The sequence below is a fragment of the Anomaloglossus baeobatrachus genome, chromosome 6 (assembly GCF_048569485.1).
Source record: "Anomaloglossus baeobatrachus isolate aAnoBae1 chromosome 6, aAnoBae1.hap1, whole genome shotgun sequence".
Classification (NCBI taxonomy): Eukaryota; Metazoa; Chordata; class Amphibia; order Anura; family Aromobatidae; genus Anomaloglossus; species Anomaloglossus baeobatrachus.
Window position 1 is genome coordinate 298,086,297 of NC_134358.1, and position 20,233 is coordinate 298,106,529.

Below are 20,233 nucleotides of genomic sequence, written 5' to 3' on the forward strand. Positions count from 1 at the left end.
GAGGCTGATGCTGGGGGAGGCTGATGCTGGGGGAGGCTGGGAGGGGGAGGCTGATGCTGGGGGAGGTTGGGAGGAGGGAGGCTGGGAGGAGAGAGGCTGATGCTGGGGGAGGCTGATGCTGGGGGAGGCTGGAAGGAGAGAGGCTGATGCTGGGGGAGGCTGATGCTGGGGGAGGCTGGAAGGAGAGGCTGATGCTGGGGGAGGCTGATGCTGGGGGAGGCTGGGAGGGGGAGGCTGATGCTAGAGGAGGCTGGGAGGAGAGAGGCTGATGCTGGAGGAGGCTGGGAGGAGAGAGGCTGATGCTGGGGGAGGCTGGGAGGAGAGAGGCTGATGCTGGGGGAGGCTGGGAGGCGGAGGCTGATGCTGGGGGAGGCTGGGAGGCGGAGGCTGATGCTGGGGGAGGCTGATGCTGGGGAGGCTGGAAGGAGAGAGGCTGATGCTGGGGGAGGCTGATGCTGGGGGAGGCTGGAAGGAGAGGCTGATGCTGGGGGAGGCTGATGCTGGGGGAGGCTGGGAGGGGGAGGCTGATGCTAGAGGAGGCTGGGAGGACAGAGGCTGATGCTGGAGGAGGCTGGGAGGAGAGAGGCTGATGCTGGGGGAGGCTGGGAGGAGAGAGGCTGATGCTGGGGGAGGCTGGGAGGTGGAGGCTGATGCTGGGGGAGGCTGGGAGGCGGAGGCTGATGCTGGGGGAGGCTGATGCTGGGGAGGCTGGAAGGAGAGAGGCTGATGCTGGGGGAGGCTGATGCTGGGGGAGGCTGGGAGGGGGAGGCTGATGCTGGGGGAGGTTGGGAGGAGGGAGGCTGGGAGGAGAGAGGCTGATGCTGGGGGAGGCTGATGCTGAGGGAGGCTGGGAGGTGGAGGCTGATGCTGGGGAAGGCTGGGAAGAGGGAGGCTGGGAGGAGAGAGGCTGAACCTGGGGAAGGCTGGGAGGACGGAGGCTGGGAGGAGAGAGGCTGATGCTGGGGGAGGCTGATGCTGGGGGAGGCTGGAAGGAGAGAGGCTGATGCTGGGGGAGGCTGATGCTGAGGGAGGCTGGGAGGAGGGAGGCTGGGAGGGGGGAGGCTGAGAGAAGAGAGGCTGATGCTGGGGGAGGCTGAGGCTGGGAGGAGAGAGGCTGATGCTGGGGACAGAGAGGCTGATGCTGGGAGCAGGGAGGCTGATGCTGGGAGGAGAGAGGCTGATGCTGGGAGGAGAGAGGCTGATGCTGGGAGGAGAGAGGCTGATGCTGGGGGCAGAGAGGCTGATGCTGGGGGCAGAGAGGCTGATGCTGGTGCAGCATGGGGGATGGAGCACGATGGGGGGTGCGCAGCATGGGGGATGGAGCACAATGGGGAGTGCGCAGCATGGGGGATGGAGCACGTTTGGGAGTGCGCAGCATGGCGGATGGAGCACGTTTGGGACTGCGCAGCATGGCGGATGGACCACGTTTGGGAATGCGCAGCATGGCGGATGGAGCATGTTTGGGAGTGTGCAGCATGGCGGATGGAGCACGTTTGGGAGTGCGCAGCATGGCGGATGGAGCACGTTTGGGAGTGCGCAGCATGGCGGATGGACCACGTTTGGGACTGCGCAGCATGGCGGATGGACCACGTTTGGGAATGCGCAGCATGGCGGATGGAGCACGTTTGGGAGTGCGCAGCATGGCGGATGGAGCACGTTTGGGAGTGCGCAGCATGGCGGATGGAGCACGTTTGGGAGTGCGCAGCATGGCGGATGGACCACGTTTGGGAGTGCGCAGCATGGCGGATGGAGCACATTTGGGAGTGCGCAGCATGGCGGATGGAGCACGTTTGGGAGTGCGCAGCATGTCGGATGGAGCACGATGGGGGGTGCGCAGCATGGGGGATGGAGCACGATGGGAGGTGCACACCTCCCCCCAACACACACACACAACACACCACACACACACTGGGAACCACAAACACCGCCCTACACAGAGACCCACACACACAGACAACGCTGCACACACACAACACCCAACACACAAACACCGCGGCATACATAAATATACGCACATACCACGCAACACACACACATTGCACAAAACATACCTCTCCCAAAACACACCACACCCACACAAACCGCGCAACACACACACACACAACACTACAGACACACAGCGCTCCACAAACAACGCAACACATACAACACCGCTCTCACCCCCCGTCACACCCAGACAACACCCAGAACATGTACAGCGCCCTACACAAACACTTGGTAACTACACACAACAACATCTATATATATATATATATATATATATATATAACAAAAATCATACATTAACTACACAATACGTAAATTCTAGAATACCCGATGCGTAGAATCGGGCCACCTTCTAGTTGTATCTATAGTTTTCTTAACTGTTCACAATAACAGTAATTTTGACCAGGGGCACCCAATCTTTTGCATGCTGCGAAACATAATTATAGATTAAGATTGGTTCATAGTAATCATCTACCGATTCAGTGGATGTCAGTTCCATGCCTGTCTGATGACATCATGCTCATGGACATCAATTCACATCACTATAGTATCACAGTGCCATGAGTGCAACAGCTTGGTGAAGCTGGTAACCAAGAACCTACTCTGAAGTTAATTGACAGATTTTATTTATAGTTGGAAGCTCTTTTGATAAACCTTAATAAGACTGAAAATGTGAAGCAAATCAAAGTGATCTACTTTTTGGAGGAAACGGGGGAAAGAGAATATTTAAAGAATTGCTCGTATTCACTTCACAAAAGATAATAATGAGAATGTGTGCGCCCTTTACAATTAGCCTTATTCTTTCTTTAAACTGAACTTCTGTGTAATATCGTCTATCTCTTAACAATGATAATGAGGCTGGAAATAGTTACACAGTTCATTCATGTAGAAAGAAAAAGTGGAAATACAGCACCTCATACAATAGGAATTCCACAAAAAAAGGATATAAATGTGTGGAGGTTGATGAAAATTGCCCGGATTTTTCACTCTGCTGCCCACAGTGATTTTAGAGATGTTAATACTAGTACTTTGTACTTTAGATATTTCATCCCGAAACCAAGTTTGTCTTTAAAAGGGGACATGTTCAAAATGACCACAAGCATGTCAGTTTATTTCTCAATAGCTTTATGGTCAGGACATCCCTTACATTTTAATATCATGTCTTTCTGTAGGTATAAGTCTAAGATCTCATAGTAAGACACAGATAGATGAGAACCCCTGTGCAAGAACAATATATGGGGCCCTTTGCAGTCCAATAGCTCAATACAAAAGCACAATTCCACCCTCTTCGCAGGTGGCAGTGGGCCCCCTTAGCCTTTGAGCCCCTGTGCAACTGCACAGACACCTCCAATGACATGTCTGCCTCTGGTAAGACATACGGCTGCACTGGACTAAGTTTAAATCATGTTTCTTGGAATTACAGTGTACAATGTTGATGTTTGTATGTGTTTTAGAATTTGACCAAAAAAATTCAAAAATCAATATATACAGTGCAGATTGAAGAAAAAATATAAATGCACCAACTACTTTAGTCAAGGCAATCACTAGACCCTTGAATTCGCTAATATGTGGTGAGTATTGCAATTGTATGCAGAAAAACAAAGAGCAGGCTACAGTAAAGAATTTTTAATGACTGCTTTTGCTGTCACTAGATTATATTTTATGAGCTTTTTCAAACCACATCAGTAATTTTTAAAGTTTAAGCTTAAAAATTGAACCTTCCCCTCATGCAGAGTGCACCACCAGCTTCTCCAAGGACAAGGGTTCTAAAAAAGATTGGGAACTGCTGGGCTAGAGTAACACCTGGTCTCCATTTTTGTGTACCTCCAACTGATACAGAATGACTTACTGTTATATACAATATCTTCTAAAGGCTTGCACAGTGATTAGTGGTCACGAAAGAGGCCAACATTTGTGCAATCAGTGTTGGAGAATGTTTGATATTCTCAGATTTGAAATACGGTATATCTAAACTTAGTAAAAACACTACTCTTCCATTTCTGTTCCTTGGACATTATTTTTCTGTGCATTATATATTTGACTATAAATCTAGAAATGAAAATTCTAAATGCCATATTTTTTGGACTATAAAATGCACTTACCTATGATGAAAGTTCAGCTTTTCGCAGAATTATTCAGCACTCAAACAATGTGGGAGAATTTACTATCTTACATGGAACATACAGGCATGGATTGGTACACAGCTGAATAGGGGAAACTCCTAGTGGGCCCCTGTGCATAAGTTGGCCCACCATGCCCTCTGTATGCAAAAAAAACAAAAGATCCAATACCTTAACTCCAATGTAACCTCAGAGTCCAAGAAGAGTGAGGATAAAGATGCGGTGGCTGACCTCCACCGGTATGCAATAGGAAAAGGAAAAAAATCTCTCACCCAAGTAGTGAAAAATGCTTTAACATCTCCTCATTCATGTAGCAAACTGCCACATGTATTATTTTACAGAAGCATAGGTAAATTTGTGCCTGAGGGTAATATAATATTTGCATGTAGTTGAACAGTGGGCCTCAGAGTCAATGTTACTGGTCATCCCTTGGGATCCCAGTTCGATACTGAACACGTAAAAAATGGAAAGAGGCGTACTGTGTGTATTACCGCGAGGACAAACAGACAAGCAGGTGGATATTATTGCTTACCTGAGTGAGTTGTGACCTGGCACAACCCTGTAAATTGAGATAAAGCACAACGGGAGGCTGCTGTTTCGGTCACTGACTGAAACTGGTGGCAGGCTCACGTGGTGGCGGTGGATCCTCTAAACCCGTTTGTCTGGGTGGACCCGTGGGCACTGGTACAGCAGCCAGATGAAGCATGTGGACACAGACACATAGAATGCAAAAATAATGGTTTCATAAAGTCCACGTAATCACAGACTAATAACGGACATCTAGCAGAGTTACTGAACATAATGGACTGTTAGCCTGAACAGCATGGGCAGATGGCAGCATAACCAAAGACCTGGGACAAATGGAGAATTAGCAGAAGATCTCAGAGAAATATTAGGAATACAGACCACTGTAAACAGGAACAGGGTTGCTGGAGGCCTCTGGCAGACAAGTACCAGAGTTAGGGGTGCTTCACACACAGCGAAATCGCTGCTGAGATCGCTGCTGAATCACGGTTTTTGTGACGCAGCAGTGACCTCATTAGCGATCTCGCTGTGTGTGACACTGAGCAGCGATCTGGCCGCTGCTGTGAGATCGCTGCTCGTTACACACAGCCCTGGTTCGTTTTTTTTATTGTTGCTCTCCCGCTGATAAGCACACATCACTTTGTGTGACAGCGAGAGAGCAACAATCCTGAATGTGCAGGGAGCAGGAGCCGGCATCTGGCAGCTGCGGTAAGCTGTAACCAAGGTAAACATCGGGTAACCAAGGTGGTTACCCGATATTTACCTTCGTTACCAGCCTCCGCCGCTCTCACGCTGCCAGCGCCGGCTCCCAGCTCTCTACACATGTGGCTGCAGTACACATCGGGAAATTAACCCGATGTGTACTGTAGCTAGGAGTGCAGGGAGCCAGCGCTAAGCAGTGTGCGCGGCTCCCTGCTCTCTGCACATGTGGCTGCAGTACACATCGGGTAATTAACCCGATGTGTACTGTAGCTAGGAGTGCAGGGAGCCAGCGCTCAGTGTGCGCGGCTCCCTGCTCTCTGCACATGTGGCTGCAGTACACATCGGGTAATTAACCCGATGTGTACTGTAGCTAGGAGTGCAGGGAGCCAGCGCTCAGTGTGCGTGGCTCCCTGCTCTCTGCACATGTGGCTGCAGTACACATCGGGTAATTAACCCAATGTGTACTGTAGCTAGGAGTGCAGGGAGCCAGCGCTCAGTGTGCGTGACATGTGGCTGCAGTACACATCGGGTAATTAACCCGATATGTACTGTAGCTAGGAGTGCAGGGAGCCAGCGCTCAGTGTGCGCGGCTCCCTGCTCTCTGCACATGTTGCAGCACAGCGACGCGTGTCGTTATGATCGCTGCTTCGGCTGCTGTGTTTGACAGCTAAGCAGCGATCATAACAGCGACTTACAAGGTCGCTGTTACGTCACAGAAAATGGTGACGTAACAGCGACGTTGTTGTTGCTGTCGCTTAGTGTGAACCCAGCTTTACTCATGTCATGACTGTAACAGGATTATTGGAGATCATAGGCAGACAGATAGCAGAGACACAGATGAGTCGAGAAAGGTTACAGGGTTACTGAGTTCCACTGGTAGACAGGGAGCAGAATGACTAATGAGTCGAGACCTGTAACAGGATTACTGTAGACTGCTGGCAGATAGGCACCAAAGTTACTGATGAGTGGAGAACCACAGGCAGAAGAATTTAAGGAGTAACATAGGTGGCGCTGTGCTAGAGTTTGTCTCCTTTACTGGAGAGACAATTTGAATATTTCCCAGAGGGGCATTGCAGCTATAAGTCCCCTTACCTGGCAGCCAGACTGGCTTGCAAAGTCTCCTTAAGGAGAATAGTGTTCCCCCGTGGAATTTTAGGAGCATTGCAGCTATAAGTCCCCTTACCTGGCAGCCAGACTGGCTTGCAAAGTCTCCTTAAGGAGAATAGTGTTCCCCCGTGGTCCCCACATAGCTTTCTCATGAGCCAGATCAGACACCCCCATACTTTGCACTGACGAGGGGCAAGCACCCCGAAACACCGTGTCTGCAAATTGGGATTCTGATCTGGCTTATATATCCTGAGTCATATTGCAAAGGATTGTCGAAAATCCACTTGTGACTTTTAGGATCGCTACTTCCAATAGGTGGCGCTGTGCTAGAGTTTGTCTCCTTTACTGGAGAGACAATTTGAATATTTCCCAGAGGGGCATTGCAGCTATAAGTCCCCTTACCTGGCAGCCAGACTGGCTTGCAAAGTCTCCTTAAGGAGAATAGTGTTCCCCTGTGGAATTTTAGGGGCATTGCAGCTATAAGTCCCCTTACCTGGCAGCCAGACTGGCTTGCAAAGTCTCCTTAAGGAGAATAGTGTTCCCCCGTGGTCCCCACATAGCTTTCTCATGAGCCAGATCAGACACCCCCATACTTTGCACTGACGAGGGGCAAGCACCCCGAAACACCGTGTCTGCAAATTGGGATTCTGATCTGGCTTATATATCCTGAGTCATATTGCAAAGGATTGTCGAAAATCCACTTGTGACTTTTAGGATCGCTACTTCCAATAGGTGGCGCTGTGCTAGAGTTTGTCTCCTTTACTGGAGAGACAATTTGAATATTTCCCAGAGGGGCATTGCAGCTATAAGTCCCCTTACCTGGCAGCCAGACTGGCTTGCAAAGTCTCCTTAAGGAGAATAGTGTTCCCCCGTGGAATTTTAGGGGCATTGCAGCTATAAGTCCCCTTACCTGGCAGCCAGACTGGCTTGCAAAGTCTCCTTAAGGAGAATAGTGTTCCCCCGTGGTCCCCACATAGCTTTCTCATGAGCCAGATCAGACACCCCCATACTTTGCACTGACGAGGGGCAAGCACCCCGAAACACCGTGTCTGCAAATTGGGATTCTGATCTGGCTTATATATCCTGAGTCATATTGCAAAGGATTGTCGAAAATCCACTTGTGACTTTTAGGATCGCTACTTCCAATAGGTGGCGCTGTGCTAGAGTTTGTCTCCTTTACTGGAGAGACAATTTGAATATTTCCCAGAGGGGCATTGCAGCTATAAGTCCCCTTACCTGGCAGCCAGACTGGCTTGCAAAGTCTCCTTAAGGAGAATAGTGTTCCCCCGTGGAATTTTAGGGGCATTGCAGCTATAAGTCCCCTTACCTGGCAGCCAGACTGGCTTGCAAAGTCTCCTTAAGGAGAATAGTGTTCCCCCGTGGTCCCCACATAGCTTTCTCATGAGCCAGATCAGACACCCCCATACTTTGCACTGACGAGGGGCAAGCACCCCGAAACACCGTGTCTGCAAATTGGGATTCTGATCTGGCTTATATATCCTGAGTCATATTGCAAAGGATTCTCGAAAATCCACTTGTGACTTTTAGGATCGCTACTTCCAATAGGTGGCGCTGTGCTAGAGTTTGTCTCCTTTACTGGAGAGACAATTTGAATATTTCCCAGAGGGGCATTGCAGCTATAAGTCCCCTTACCTGGCAGCCAGACTGGCTTGCAAAGTCTCCTTAAGGAGAATAGTGTTCCCCCGTGGAATTTTAGGGGCATTGCAGCTATAAGTCCCCTTACCTGGCAGCCAGACTGGCTTGCAAAGTCTCCTTAAGGAGAATAGTGTTCCCCCGTGGTCCCCACATAGCTTTCTCATGAGCCAGATCAGACACCCCCATACTTTGCACTGACGAGGGGCAAGCACCCCGAAACACCGTGTCTGCAAATTGGGATTCTGATCTGGCTTATATATCCTGAGTCATATTGCAAAGGATTGTCGAAAATCCACTTGTGACTTTTAGGATCGCTACTTCCAATAGGTGGCGCTGTGCCAGAGTTTGTCTCCTTTACTGGAGAGACAATTTGAATATTTCCCAGAGGGGCATTGCAGCTATAAGTCCCCTTACCTGGCAGCCAGACTGGCTTGCAAAGTCTCCTTAAGGAGAATAGTGTTCCCCCGTGGAATTTTAGGGGCATTGCAGCTATAAGTCCCCTTACCTGGCAGCCAGACTGGCTTGCAAAGTCTCCTTAAGGAGAATAGTGTTCCCCCGTGGTCCCCACATAGCTTTCTCATGAGCCAGATCAGACACCCCCATACTTTGCACTGACGAGGGGCAAGCACCCCGAAACACCGTGTCTGCAAATTGGGATTCTGATCTGGCTTATATATCCTGAGTCATATTGCAAAGGATTGTCGAAAATCCACTTGTGACTTTTAGGATCGCTACTTCCAATAGGTGGCGCTGTGCTAGAGTTTGTCTCCTTTACTGGAGAGACAATTTGAATATTTCCCAGAGGGGCATTGCAGCTATAAGTCCCCTTACCTGGCAGCCAGACTGGCTTGCAAAGTCTCCTTAAGGAGAATAGTGTTCCCCCGTGGAATTTTAGGGGCATTGCAGCTATAAGTCCCCTTACCTGGCAGCCAGACTGGCTTGCAAAGTCTCCTTAAGGAGAATAGTGTTCCCCCGTGGTCCCCACATAGCTTTCTCATGAGCCAGATCAGACACCCCCATACTTTGCACTGACGAGGGGCAAGCACCCCGAAACACCGTGTCTGCAAATTGGGATTCTGATCTGGCTTATATATCCTGAGTCATATTGCAAAGGATTGTCGAAAATCCACTTGTGACTCTTAGGATCGCTACTTCCAATAGGTGGCGCTGTGCTAGAGTTTGTCTCCTTTACTGGAGAGACAATTTGAATATTTCCCAGAGGGGCATTGCAGCTATAAGTCCCCTTACCTGGCAGCCAGACTGGCTTGCAAAGTCTCCTTAAGGAGAATAGTGTTCCCCCGTGGAATTTTAGGGGCATTGCAGCTATAAGTCCCCTTACCTGGCAGCCAGACTGGCTTGCAAAGTCTCCTTAAGGAGAATAGTGTTCCCCCGTGGTCCCCACATAGCTTTCTCATGAGCCAGATCAGACACCCCCATACTTTGCACTGACGAGGGGCAAGCACCCCGAAACACCGTGTCTGCAAATTGGGATTCTGATCTGGCTTATATATCCTGAGTCATATTGCAAAGGATTGTCGAAAATCCACTTGTGACTTTTAGGATCGCTACTTCCAATAGGTGGCGCTGTGCTAGAGTTTGTCTCCTTTACTGGAGAGACAATTTGAATATTTCCCAGAGGGGCATTGCAGCTATAAGTCCCCTTACCTGGCAGCCAGACTGGCTTGCAAAGTCTCCTTAAGGAGAATAGTGTTCCCCCGTGGAATTTTAGGGGCATTGCAGCTATAAGTCCCCTTACCTGGCAGCCAGACTGGCTTGCAAAGTCTCCTTAAGGAGAATAGTGTTCCCCCGTGGTCCCCACATAGCTTTCTCATGAGCCAGATCAGACACCCCCATACTTTGCACTGACGAGGGGCAAGCACCCCGAAACACCGTGTCTGCAAATTGGGATTCTGATCTGGCTTATATATCCTGAGTCATATTGCAAAGGATTGTCGAAAATCCACTTGTGACTTTTAGGATCGCTACTTCCAATAGGTGGCGCTGTGCTAGAGTTTGTCTCCTTTACTGGAAAGACAATTTGAATATTTCCCAGAGGGGCATTGCAGCTATAAGTCCCCTTACCTGGCAGCCAGACTGGCTTGCAAAGTCTCCTTAAGGAGAATAGTGTTCCCCCGTGGAATTTTAGGGGCATTGCAGCTATAAGTCCCCTTACCTGGCAGCCAGACTGGCTTGCAAAGTCTCCTTAAGGAGAATAGTGTTCCCCCGTGGTCCCCACATAGCTTTCTCATGAGCCAGATCAGACACCCCCATACTTTGCACTGACGAGGGGCAAGCACCCCGAAACACCGTGTCTGCAAATTGGGATTCTGATCTGGCTTATATATCCTGAGTCATATTGCAAAGGATTGTCGAAAATCCACTTGTGACTTTTAGGATCGCTACTTCCAATAGGTGGCGCTGTGCTAGAGTTTGTCTCCTTTACTGGAGAGACAATTTGAATATTTCCCAGAGGGGCATTGCAGCTATAAGTCCCCTTACCTGGCAGCCAGACTGGCTTGCAAAGTCTCCTTAAGGAGAATAGTGTTCCCCCGTGGAATTTTAGGGGCATTGCAGCTATAAGTCCCCTTACCTGGCAGCCAGACTGGCTTGCAAAGTCTCCTTAAGGAGAATAGTGTTCCCCCGTGGTCCCCACATAGCTTTCTCATGAGCCAGATCAGACACCCCCATACTTTGCACTGACGAGGGGCAAGCACCCCGAAACACCGTGTCTGCAAATTGGGATTCTGATCTGGCTTATATATCCTGAGTCATATTGCAAAGGATTGTCGAAAATCCACTTGTGACTTTTAGGATCGCTACTTCCAATAGGTGGCGCTGTGCTAGAGTTTGTCTCCTTTACTGGAGAGACAATTTGAATATTTCCCAGAGGGGCATTGCAGCTATAAGTCCCCTTACCTGGCAGCCAGACTGGCTTGCAAAGTCTCCTTAAGGAGAATAGTGTTCCCCCGTGGAATTTTAGGGGCATTGCAGCTATAAGTCCCCTTACCTGGCAGCCAGACTGGCTTGCAAAGTCTCCTTAAGGAGAATAGTGTTCCCCCGTGGTCCCCACATAGCTTTCTCATGAGCCAGATCAGACACCCCCATACTTTGCACTGACGAGGGGCAAGCACCCCGAAACACCGTGTCTGCAAATTGGGATTCTGATCTGGCTTATATATCCTGAGTCATATTGCAAAGGATTGTCGAAAATCCACTTGTGACTTTTAGGATCGCTACTTCCAATAGGTGGCGCTGTGCTAGAGTTTGTCTCCTTTACTGGAGAGACAATTTGAATATTTCCCAGAGGGGCATTGCAGCTATAAGTCCCCTTACCTGGCAGCCAGACTGGCTTGCAAAGTCTCCTTAAGGAGAATAGTGTTCCCCCGTGGAATTTTAGGGGCATTGCAGCTATAAGTCCCCTTACCTGGCAGCCAGACTGGCTTGCAAAGTCTCCTTAAGGAGAATAGTGTTCCCCCGTGGTCCCCACATAGCTTTCTCATGAGCCAGATCAGACACCCCCATACTTTGCACTGACGAGGGGCAAGCACCCCGAAACACCGTGTCTGCAAATTGGGATTCTGATCTGGCTTATATATCCTGAGTCATATTGCAAATGATTGTCGAAAATCCACTTGTGACTTTTAGGATCGCTACTTCCAATAGGTGGCGCTGTGCTAGAGTTTGTCTCCTTTACTGGAGAGACAATTTGAATATTTCCCAGAGGGGCATTGCAGCTATAAGTCCCCTTACCTGGCAGCCAGACTGGCTTGCAAAGTCTCCTTAAGGAGAATAGTGTTCCCCCGTGGAATTTTAGGGGCATTGCAGCTATAAGTCCCCTTACCTGGCAGCCAGACTGGCTTGCAAAGTCTCCTTAAGGAGAATAGTGTTCCCCCGTGGTCCCCACATAGCTTTCTCATGAGCCAGATCAGACACCCCCATACTTTGCACTGACGAGGGGCAAGCACCCCGAAACACCGTGTCTGCAAATTGGGATTCTGATCTGGCTTATATATCCTGAGTCATATTGCAAAGGATTGTCGAAAATCCACTTGTGACTTTTAGGATCGCTACTTCCAATAGGTGGCGCTGTGCTAGAGTTTGTCTCCTTTACTGGAGAGACAATTTGAATATTTCCCAGAGGGGCATTGCAGCTATAAGTCCCCTTACCTGGCAGCCAGACTGGCTTGCAAAGTCTCCTTAAGGAGAATAGTGTTCCCCCGTGGAATTTTAGGGGCATTGCAGCTATAAGTCCCCTTACCTGGCAGCCAGACTGGCTTGCAAAGTCTCCTTAAGGAGAATAGTGTTCCCCCGTGGTCCCCACATAGCTTTCTCATGAGCCAGATCAGACACCCCCATACTTTGCACTGACGAGGGGCAAGCACCCCGAAACACCGTGTCTGCAAATTGGGATTCTGATCTGGCTTATATATCCTGAGTCATATTGCAAAGGATTGTCGAAAATCCACTTGTGACTTTTAGGATCGCTACTTCCAATAGGTGGCGCTGTGCTAGAGTTTGTCTCCTTTACTGGAGAGACAATTTGAATATTTCCCAGAGGGGCATTGCAGCTATAAGTCCCCTTACCTGGCAGCCAGACTGGCTTGCAAAGTCTCCTTAAGGAGAATAGTGTTCCCCCGTGGAATTTTAGGGGCATTGCAGCTATAAGTCCCCTTACCTGGCAGCCAGACTGGCTTGCAAAGTCTCCTTAAGGAGAATAGTGTTCCCCCGTGGTCCCCACATAGCTTTCTCATGAGCCAGATCAGACACCCCCCATACTTTGCACTGACGAGGGGCAAGCACCCCGAAACACCGTGTCTGCAAATTGGGATTCTGATCTGGCTTATATATCCTGAGTCATATTGCAAAGGATTGTCGAAAATCCACTTGTGACTTTTAGGATCGCTACTTCCAATAGGTGGCGCTGTGCTAGAGTTTGTCTCCTTTACTGGAGAGACAATTTGAATATTTCCCAGAGGGGCATTGCAGCTATAAGTCCCCTTACCTGGCAGCCAGACTGGCTTGCAAAGTCTCCTTAAGGAGAATAGTGTTCCCCCGTGGAATTTTAGGGGCATTGCAGCTATAAGTCCCCTTACCTGGCAGCCAGACTGGCTTGCAAAGTCTCCTTAAGGAGAATAGTGTTCCCCCGTGGTCCCCACATAGCTTTCTCATGAGCCAGATCAGACACCCCCATACTTTGCACTGACGAGGGGCAAGCACCCCGAAACACCGTGTCTGCAAATTGGGATTCTGATCTGGCTTATATATCCTGAGTCATATTGCAAAGGATTGTCGAAAATCCACTTGTGACTTTTAGGATCGCTACTTCCAATAGGTGGCGCTGTGCTAGAGTTTGTCTCCTTTACTGGAGAGACAATAGGAGTAACATAGAAGTTTAAAAACCTCAGAAGCCTCACAACACCGAAAGCAGACACAAGACAGTAAGTTCAAAGACGAAAGGCAGGTTGTAGACAGGACTCCAGATTTCATGAGAAGCAATGGTTCAGTACACAAACCAACTCCAGCTTAGTCTCTCAGAATTCACTCAAACTGGGTTAGCCTCCAAAAAGCAGGGTCCATATGTGAATTCAAACAAGCCATTAAATAAGAAAAGGCTGTTCATATTGAAACACGCCAGGTTACCTGCAATGTCTGACATGGAGCAAAGACCAAATGAGGAACAGGAGCATAATATTACCCTTCTTGGCAGCATCCTAAAACTGCCGCTTGTTTCTTCAGTTTATCCAATACTGAGCATACCGTAGGGCATTATGAGACAGCTCCTAGACACACCCAGCCGTCCCTACAATGACTATCAAAGTTATAAAGTTCCCCTGCTTACACTGCATGTCTATATAAATAGGATTGTAGAAAAGAAACTGCAGCATTCACGTGTGCGTAAAATTCAGAGAATTTATTTCCAAATATATCAGAGTAGCAGCATGGTAGTGAATGTCACACTCCTATGTAGGGACAACAGTCGTTTCATGCTAAGAAGTGCAGATATGTTTTCTTTCTATTGGTCTACATAAATAGGTGTTGTGTGCATCTTCAGCCTCTAGTGTATTTCCATGTGATGCAGCTTCAGTAGATATGTATAATATTGTATGATTTTTGTGGGCTCATGTTTGGTGGACAGTACTCGGTATCTGATCAGCAGAATAAATATTGTATTAATAACTTAGGTGTCATTTGTTTCTCTAGCTATGAGCTGAGATCACAGGATTCAAGGTTTGCTTCTGAATATATGTCCTGTATAATAAGGATATAGGTTGTTACTTCCCTTGTAGAGACTCCTGATTGGCAGCTAGCCTTTACTGTGGCCTCAAGAAGTCAATTAGCCTGCTACCCTCATTAGAAGAAGAAGAGTTCTAATGAGTTAGAAGTCTCAGGGAACATGACCTTGACTTTTCATTTTTATAAATGCTCATTTCATTTTCATTTTACTTAGAAAGGATCATTCAAAGGTGAAATTTCAACATTTCCTTTTAAAACACTCACTCCAGGAATATATCTGCTCCAAGTTATTTTACTGGGGCTTTCCATTTTGGTTGAAATGCCTAAAATATATAAACATTTTATAGAAAGATGGCGCCAGAGATAAGCACTATGCGCAGGCGCCAACTCCGACGCCATCTTACTGAATAGAAAAATTAGGGTAGAGTCAGAGAGTGAGGGAGTAACAACAGGCAGGGGGGCGGGAATCCATGTGCATAACCCACCCTGCTATTATCTGCTGCGGTGCAACTGTCAATCAAAAAGCTGACGAATTTTTAAACTTCACTTTCTTAAATTTGAAAGCCTAAACATCCGAGCTGACCACTAATGGTATGTAGATAATCTGCCTGATAGTGCCAGTATAGCACTGGCTTTAGGTTATATACAAAAATCCTGATTGGTTCCCTTTAATGCTGCGCTGCTGCCAAAGTAATAGACTGTTGAGTTAATCAATTCTTCTTTATTTTACAGGTCAATGCATTTCAGAGGTCAGAGCCTCCTTCACCAGGACAAAGGAAAGATCAGCAATATATAGACATATGACAGGACATCTATATATACACGTGTCAAAAACAGGTACCGCCTGCAAACAAGGTGGGCCATAACCGATGGTGGAAAAACAATATTAACTCATGTATACAAAGAAAACATCAAATATCAGAAAACATTTTAGTACTTTTTTTAACAAAAATTGAAAGACTGTATGGAAAAAAAGAAACCATTGGAAATTTCTAGAAGAAAAATTTCCTGAAACTTCCATCGGTTTCTTTTTTTTATACAGTCTTTCAATTTTTGTTAAAAAAATACTAAAATGTTTTCTGATATCAAGGCATTTGATGTTTTCTTTGTATACATGACTTAATATTGTTTTTCCACCATTGGTTACGGCCTGCCTTGTTTGTAGGCGGCTCCTGTATTTGACACATGTGTTATAGCGGCACGGTGGCTCAGTGGTTAGCACTGCAGTCTTGCAGCGCTGGGGTCCTGGGTTCAAATCCCACCAAGGACACTATCTGCAAGGAGTTTGTATGTTCTCCCCGTGTTTGCGTGGGTTTCCTCCGGGTACTCCGGTTTCCTCCCACACTCCAAAGACATACAGATAGGGACTTTAGATTGTGAGCCCCAATGGGGACAGTGTTCCTGATGTATGTAAAGCGCTGTGGAATTAATAGCGCTATATAAATGAATAAAATTATTATTATTATTATTATATAGATGTCCTATCATATATGTCTATACATTGTTGATTTTTCCTTTGTCCTGATGAAGGAGGCTCTGTCCTTTAAAACGCGTAGACCTATAAAATAAAGAAGAATTGATTAAATAAACAGTCTATTACTTCGGCAGCTGCGTGGCATTAACCCCGTTTGTCCTCTCGTTTACATGATCTGTAGCAGTTTTGCAAATGAAAATACTTGCAAGTGAAGGCACTTAAATTTGTAAAATAATTTACAACTTTTTTCTCTTTTGCCACTTTTCTAAAAAAAAAGAAAAAAAAATAAGTGAGTGACATTAAGCGGCAGGGGGCTTATGTTATAAATTTAAATCTATTGTCAGTTTCTTAGAGCCAGCAATGCAGCAAATTCTTTAAGATATTTTGCCCTTTGGTATATTGAGTGCTTTTTACTACAACAAAGCATAGATTATTACTAGCACATGTGGTGCCAGTCTTAGTAAATGACCCTATACCTGTCTTTCTCAGTAATAATTGCAGGAGATCTTTGTTAAATTGTAACCCAAGTAAAAAACCTGAAAGCAGTGATGGCTGTCATTTTTCAGTGATTTGAAACTCTGCTAAATGGATGCAGATATGTTCACACATAGCCTAGAGAAGATTATGCTGCCTTATATTTGGGAAAAATAGGTTAGAGATTAATCAAATATATAATAACCATATAATGGAGCATCAGTTTGCTGGTGAGTACTTCCGTGACACAGTTAGTGTTCCAGCCTTGATTTGAACATACGTTCTTGGATGAACTAGATTATGGCTTTGGATATTGCAATCACAGGAACAGAATAATCTGCAAAACGAATGGAACAACGTTCATCAGCCTATCTCAGATTTTCATTTGCCTTTTATGCCATACAGAAAGGCAAGTTAATTTCTAACAAAATATGAACATTTCCATAATTGTATGATTATTTTTGCCTTTACATAATCAAAACATAGTAGATTAATTCTATTCCTTTTAATATTTAGCATGAAGAAAAATAAGCACCAGGCACTCCAATTGATGTGAAAAAAAAAATAATTTTATTGCAACTTCAAACAGTTCAACATTTCGGTCGCTGATTGGACCTTCTTCAAGAACCTGTCTTATGATGGTTGAAAAGCGAATAAAGGAAGTTCAAGTATGGATAAGAAACCAGGTGGGAAGTGGACCTTTTATAAAGAGGTTTTGAATGGAAATTCACCTATAGCAAACTGTGTATGAATCAGTAACCAGTAATGATGAGGATTGCTCCAGAAGGGGCAGAAAAGAGATGTGCGGTATCCATCGCTTGTAATAAAGATAAGGTAATCTGGCTGACGTCACCGAATGGGCAAGAGTATGCACTCTCCACTAGCAGTGTATACCATGTGATTCTCTCTCTCTCTTCCTGGTAATGGCAACCTTAGTCACCACACTCTCAACAAGCGGTGGATACCGCATGTTATACTCTTGCCCATTCGGTGACGTCAGCCAGATTACCTTATCTTTATTACAAGCGATGGATACCGCACATCTCTTTTCTGCCCCTTCTGGAGCAATCCTCATCATTACTGGTTACTGATTCACACACAGTTTGCTATAGGTGAATTTCCATTCAAAAAGTCTTTATAACAGGTCCACTTCCCACCTGGTTTCTTATCCATACTTGAACTTCCTTTGTTCGCTTTTCAACCATCATAAGACAGGTTTTTGAAGAAGGTCCAATCAGCGACCGAAATGTTGAACTGTTTGAAGTTGCAATAAAATTAATTATTTTTTCACATCAATTGGAGTGCCTGGTGCTTATTTTTCTTCATGAAACTTGAGCATTTTTCCAGAAGACATATAAACTCTCTCTCAGCAGAGAGTCGAGCATGTTCATTACTCGCAAGATACCCACTTCAAGTACTGAGTGTCTTGAGCATAGTGATGCTGGATAGAGTATCAAGCTGTGCAGAGCATGTTCATTCATCACTAGCTATTAGTGATTGGCAAGCATTACAGTGCTTGGTACTCCTAATGATGAGTGAACACTACAATGTTCGAATGCTTTTTACTCGAATCAAGGAGGTCAGAAACTCGAACAAGCTGAACTCAAGTAATGAGTATTGTGGAAGTCAATGATTCGGCAGTTCGACTCTCCCCTCAAATACAGCCAGCCATAAATAGAGCATTTCCAGGGGAGGGAGGGGCGAAGGGTTTTTTTTGGACACTACATCCAAAAATGTTGCTTTTGAATGTTGCAGTTGAAGCCATTCAAGGACTGAGGTGCTGGCTCACATCATGCAATGAATCAAGCCTGTGCATTGTTTTCGATGTCACATGAACGACACATCTGAGCACCCGTAATACTTGGCCGAGCAACAAGTGTACCTGAGCACCTCGATGCTCAATTGAGTGATGAGCAATGCCGAGCACACTCTCCCATTACTATTAACTATATGAAGCCATGCACATTAGAATATAGCAGAACACATGGCTTTCATGTAAAAATTATATGGAAGGATTGTAGAGGTTACAAAATGAACTTATAACTTTAATCATTTAACGTGAACCTGTCAGGTGCAATATGCACCCAGAACCACGAACAGTTCTGGGTGCATACTGGTAATCCCTGCCTAACTGTCCCTGTATACACTAGCATAGATAAAGAGATCTTTAGAAAAAGTATTTCTAAAGATTATTATATGCTAATGAGGCCAGCTACTAGTCGCAAGGGTGTTATTCCCTTGGCTGGTAGGCCCACATAGCATGTTAGTACGCCCCGGTGGGCATACTAACATGCTAATGAATGTGCAGCGATGCACACATATGACGGCCGGCAGAGGATGGATGCGCACTGTGCATTATCTGGAGTCTTCAGCACGTCTGGTCATGTGCACTATACCTCATTGAAGCAGGGAAGCTTACACCCAGCATCAATTTAGTGTGCATGTTCGGAAGTCCCGCGCACTCCGGATCATGCCCGGTGCGCATCCATCCTCCACCAGCCGCCATCAAGAGTGAGGTATGTGCGCGTCGCTACGTATTCATTAGCATGTTAGTACATCCATAGGGTAGTGCTAACATGCTATGTGGGCAAGCTAGCCAAGGGAACTAACACCCTGCGACTAGTCCCTGGCCTCATTAGCATATAATAAATGATCTTTAGAAATACTTTTTTTAACCCCTTAACGACCGCGGGCCGTAAAATTACGTCCTAAATGACATAATCTTACTGCCCGCGGTCCTCCGGCGGCAGCATGCCGCGATCGGCACACATCTCAGCTGATTTTCACAGCTGAGATGTGTGCCTGCTAGGCACGAGCAGAATCGTTATCTGCTCGTGCCGATTAACCCCTTATATGGCGCTGTCAATACATGACAGCGCCATTATAAGCGCAATCGCGGTAAAGTTTTTACTTACCGCCGAAACCGGAAGTCACGTGACGCGATCACGTGACTCCCGATAGTTGTCATGGTAGTACAGGGTCATGTGATGACTCCTGTACTACACATGAATTGGTTTCACTTTCGCTGTGCCCGGGGCACAGCAAAAGAGAAAGACAGCGTATCTGCTGTTTACAGCCTTCCAGCTGTGATCAGCAGATACTGCAGAGCGATCGGAATGCTGATCGCAATAGCCCCCTAGGGGGACTAGTAAAATAAAAAAAAAAGTAAAAAAATAAGTTTTAAAAAATTAAAAAAAAACAAAAAAACCTAAAAGTTCAAATCACCCCCCATTCGCCCCATTGAAAATTAAAGGGTTAAAAAAATAAAAAATATACACACATTTGGTATCGCCGCGTTCAAAAACGCCCGATCTATCAAAATATAAAATCAATTAATCTGATCAGTAAACGGCGTAGCGGCAAAAAAATTCCAAACGCCAAAACGACGTTTTTTTGTCGCCACAACTTTTGCGCAAAATGCAATAAGAGGCGATCAAAACGTAGCATCTGCGCAAAAATGGTACCGTTAAAAACGTCAGCTCGAGACGCAAAAAATAAGCCGTCATTGAGCCTAAGATCCCGAAAAATGAGAACGCTACGGGTCACGGAATATGGCGTAAAACGTGCGCCACTTTTTTCGGACAAACTTCCGATTTTTTTTTAACCCCTTATATAAAAGTAAACCTATACATGTTTGGTGTCTACGAACTCGCACTGACCTGAGGCATCACATCCACACATCAGTTTTACCATATAGTGAACACAGTGAATAAAATATCTCAAAAACCATAGTGCTATCGCACTTTTTTTGCAATTTTTCAGCATTTGGAATTTTTTTGCCATTTTCTAGTACACAATATGGTAAAACTGATGGTTTCATTTAAAAGTACAGCTCGTTCCGCAAAAAATGAGCCCTCACATGACCATATTGACTGAAAAATAAAAAAGTTACGTCTCTCAGAAAAAGAATGGCGAAAAAAAAAAACGGAAAGCGAAAAATCGGCCGGTCGTGAAA

General features: G+C 46.3%; 1 protein-coding gene across 1 annotated transcript in view; it reads left to right on the plus strand.

Moving 5' to 3' along the window:
• GABBR2 (gamma-aminobutyric acid type B receptor subunit 2) overlaps positions 1-20,233 on the plus strand; it is a 1,152,522-nt gene that overhangs the window by 1,118,848 nt on the left and 13,441 nt on the right. The window lies entirely within an intron of this gene.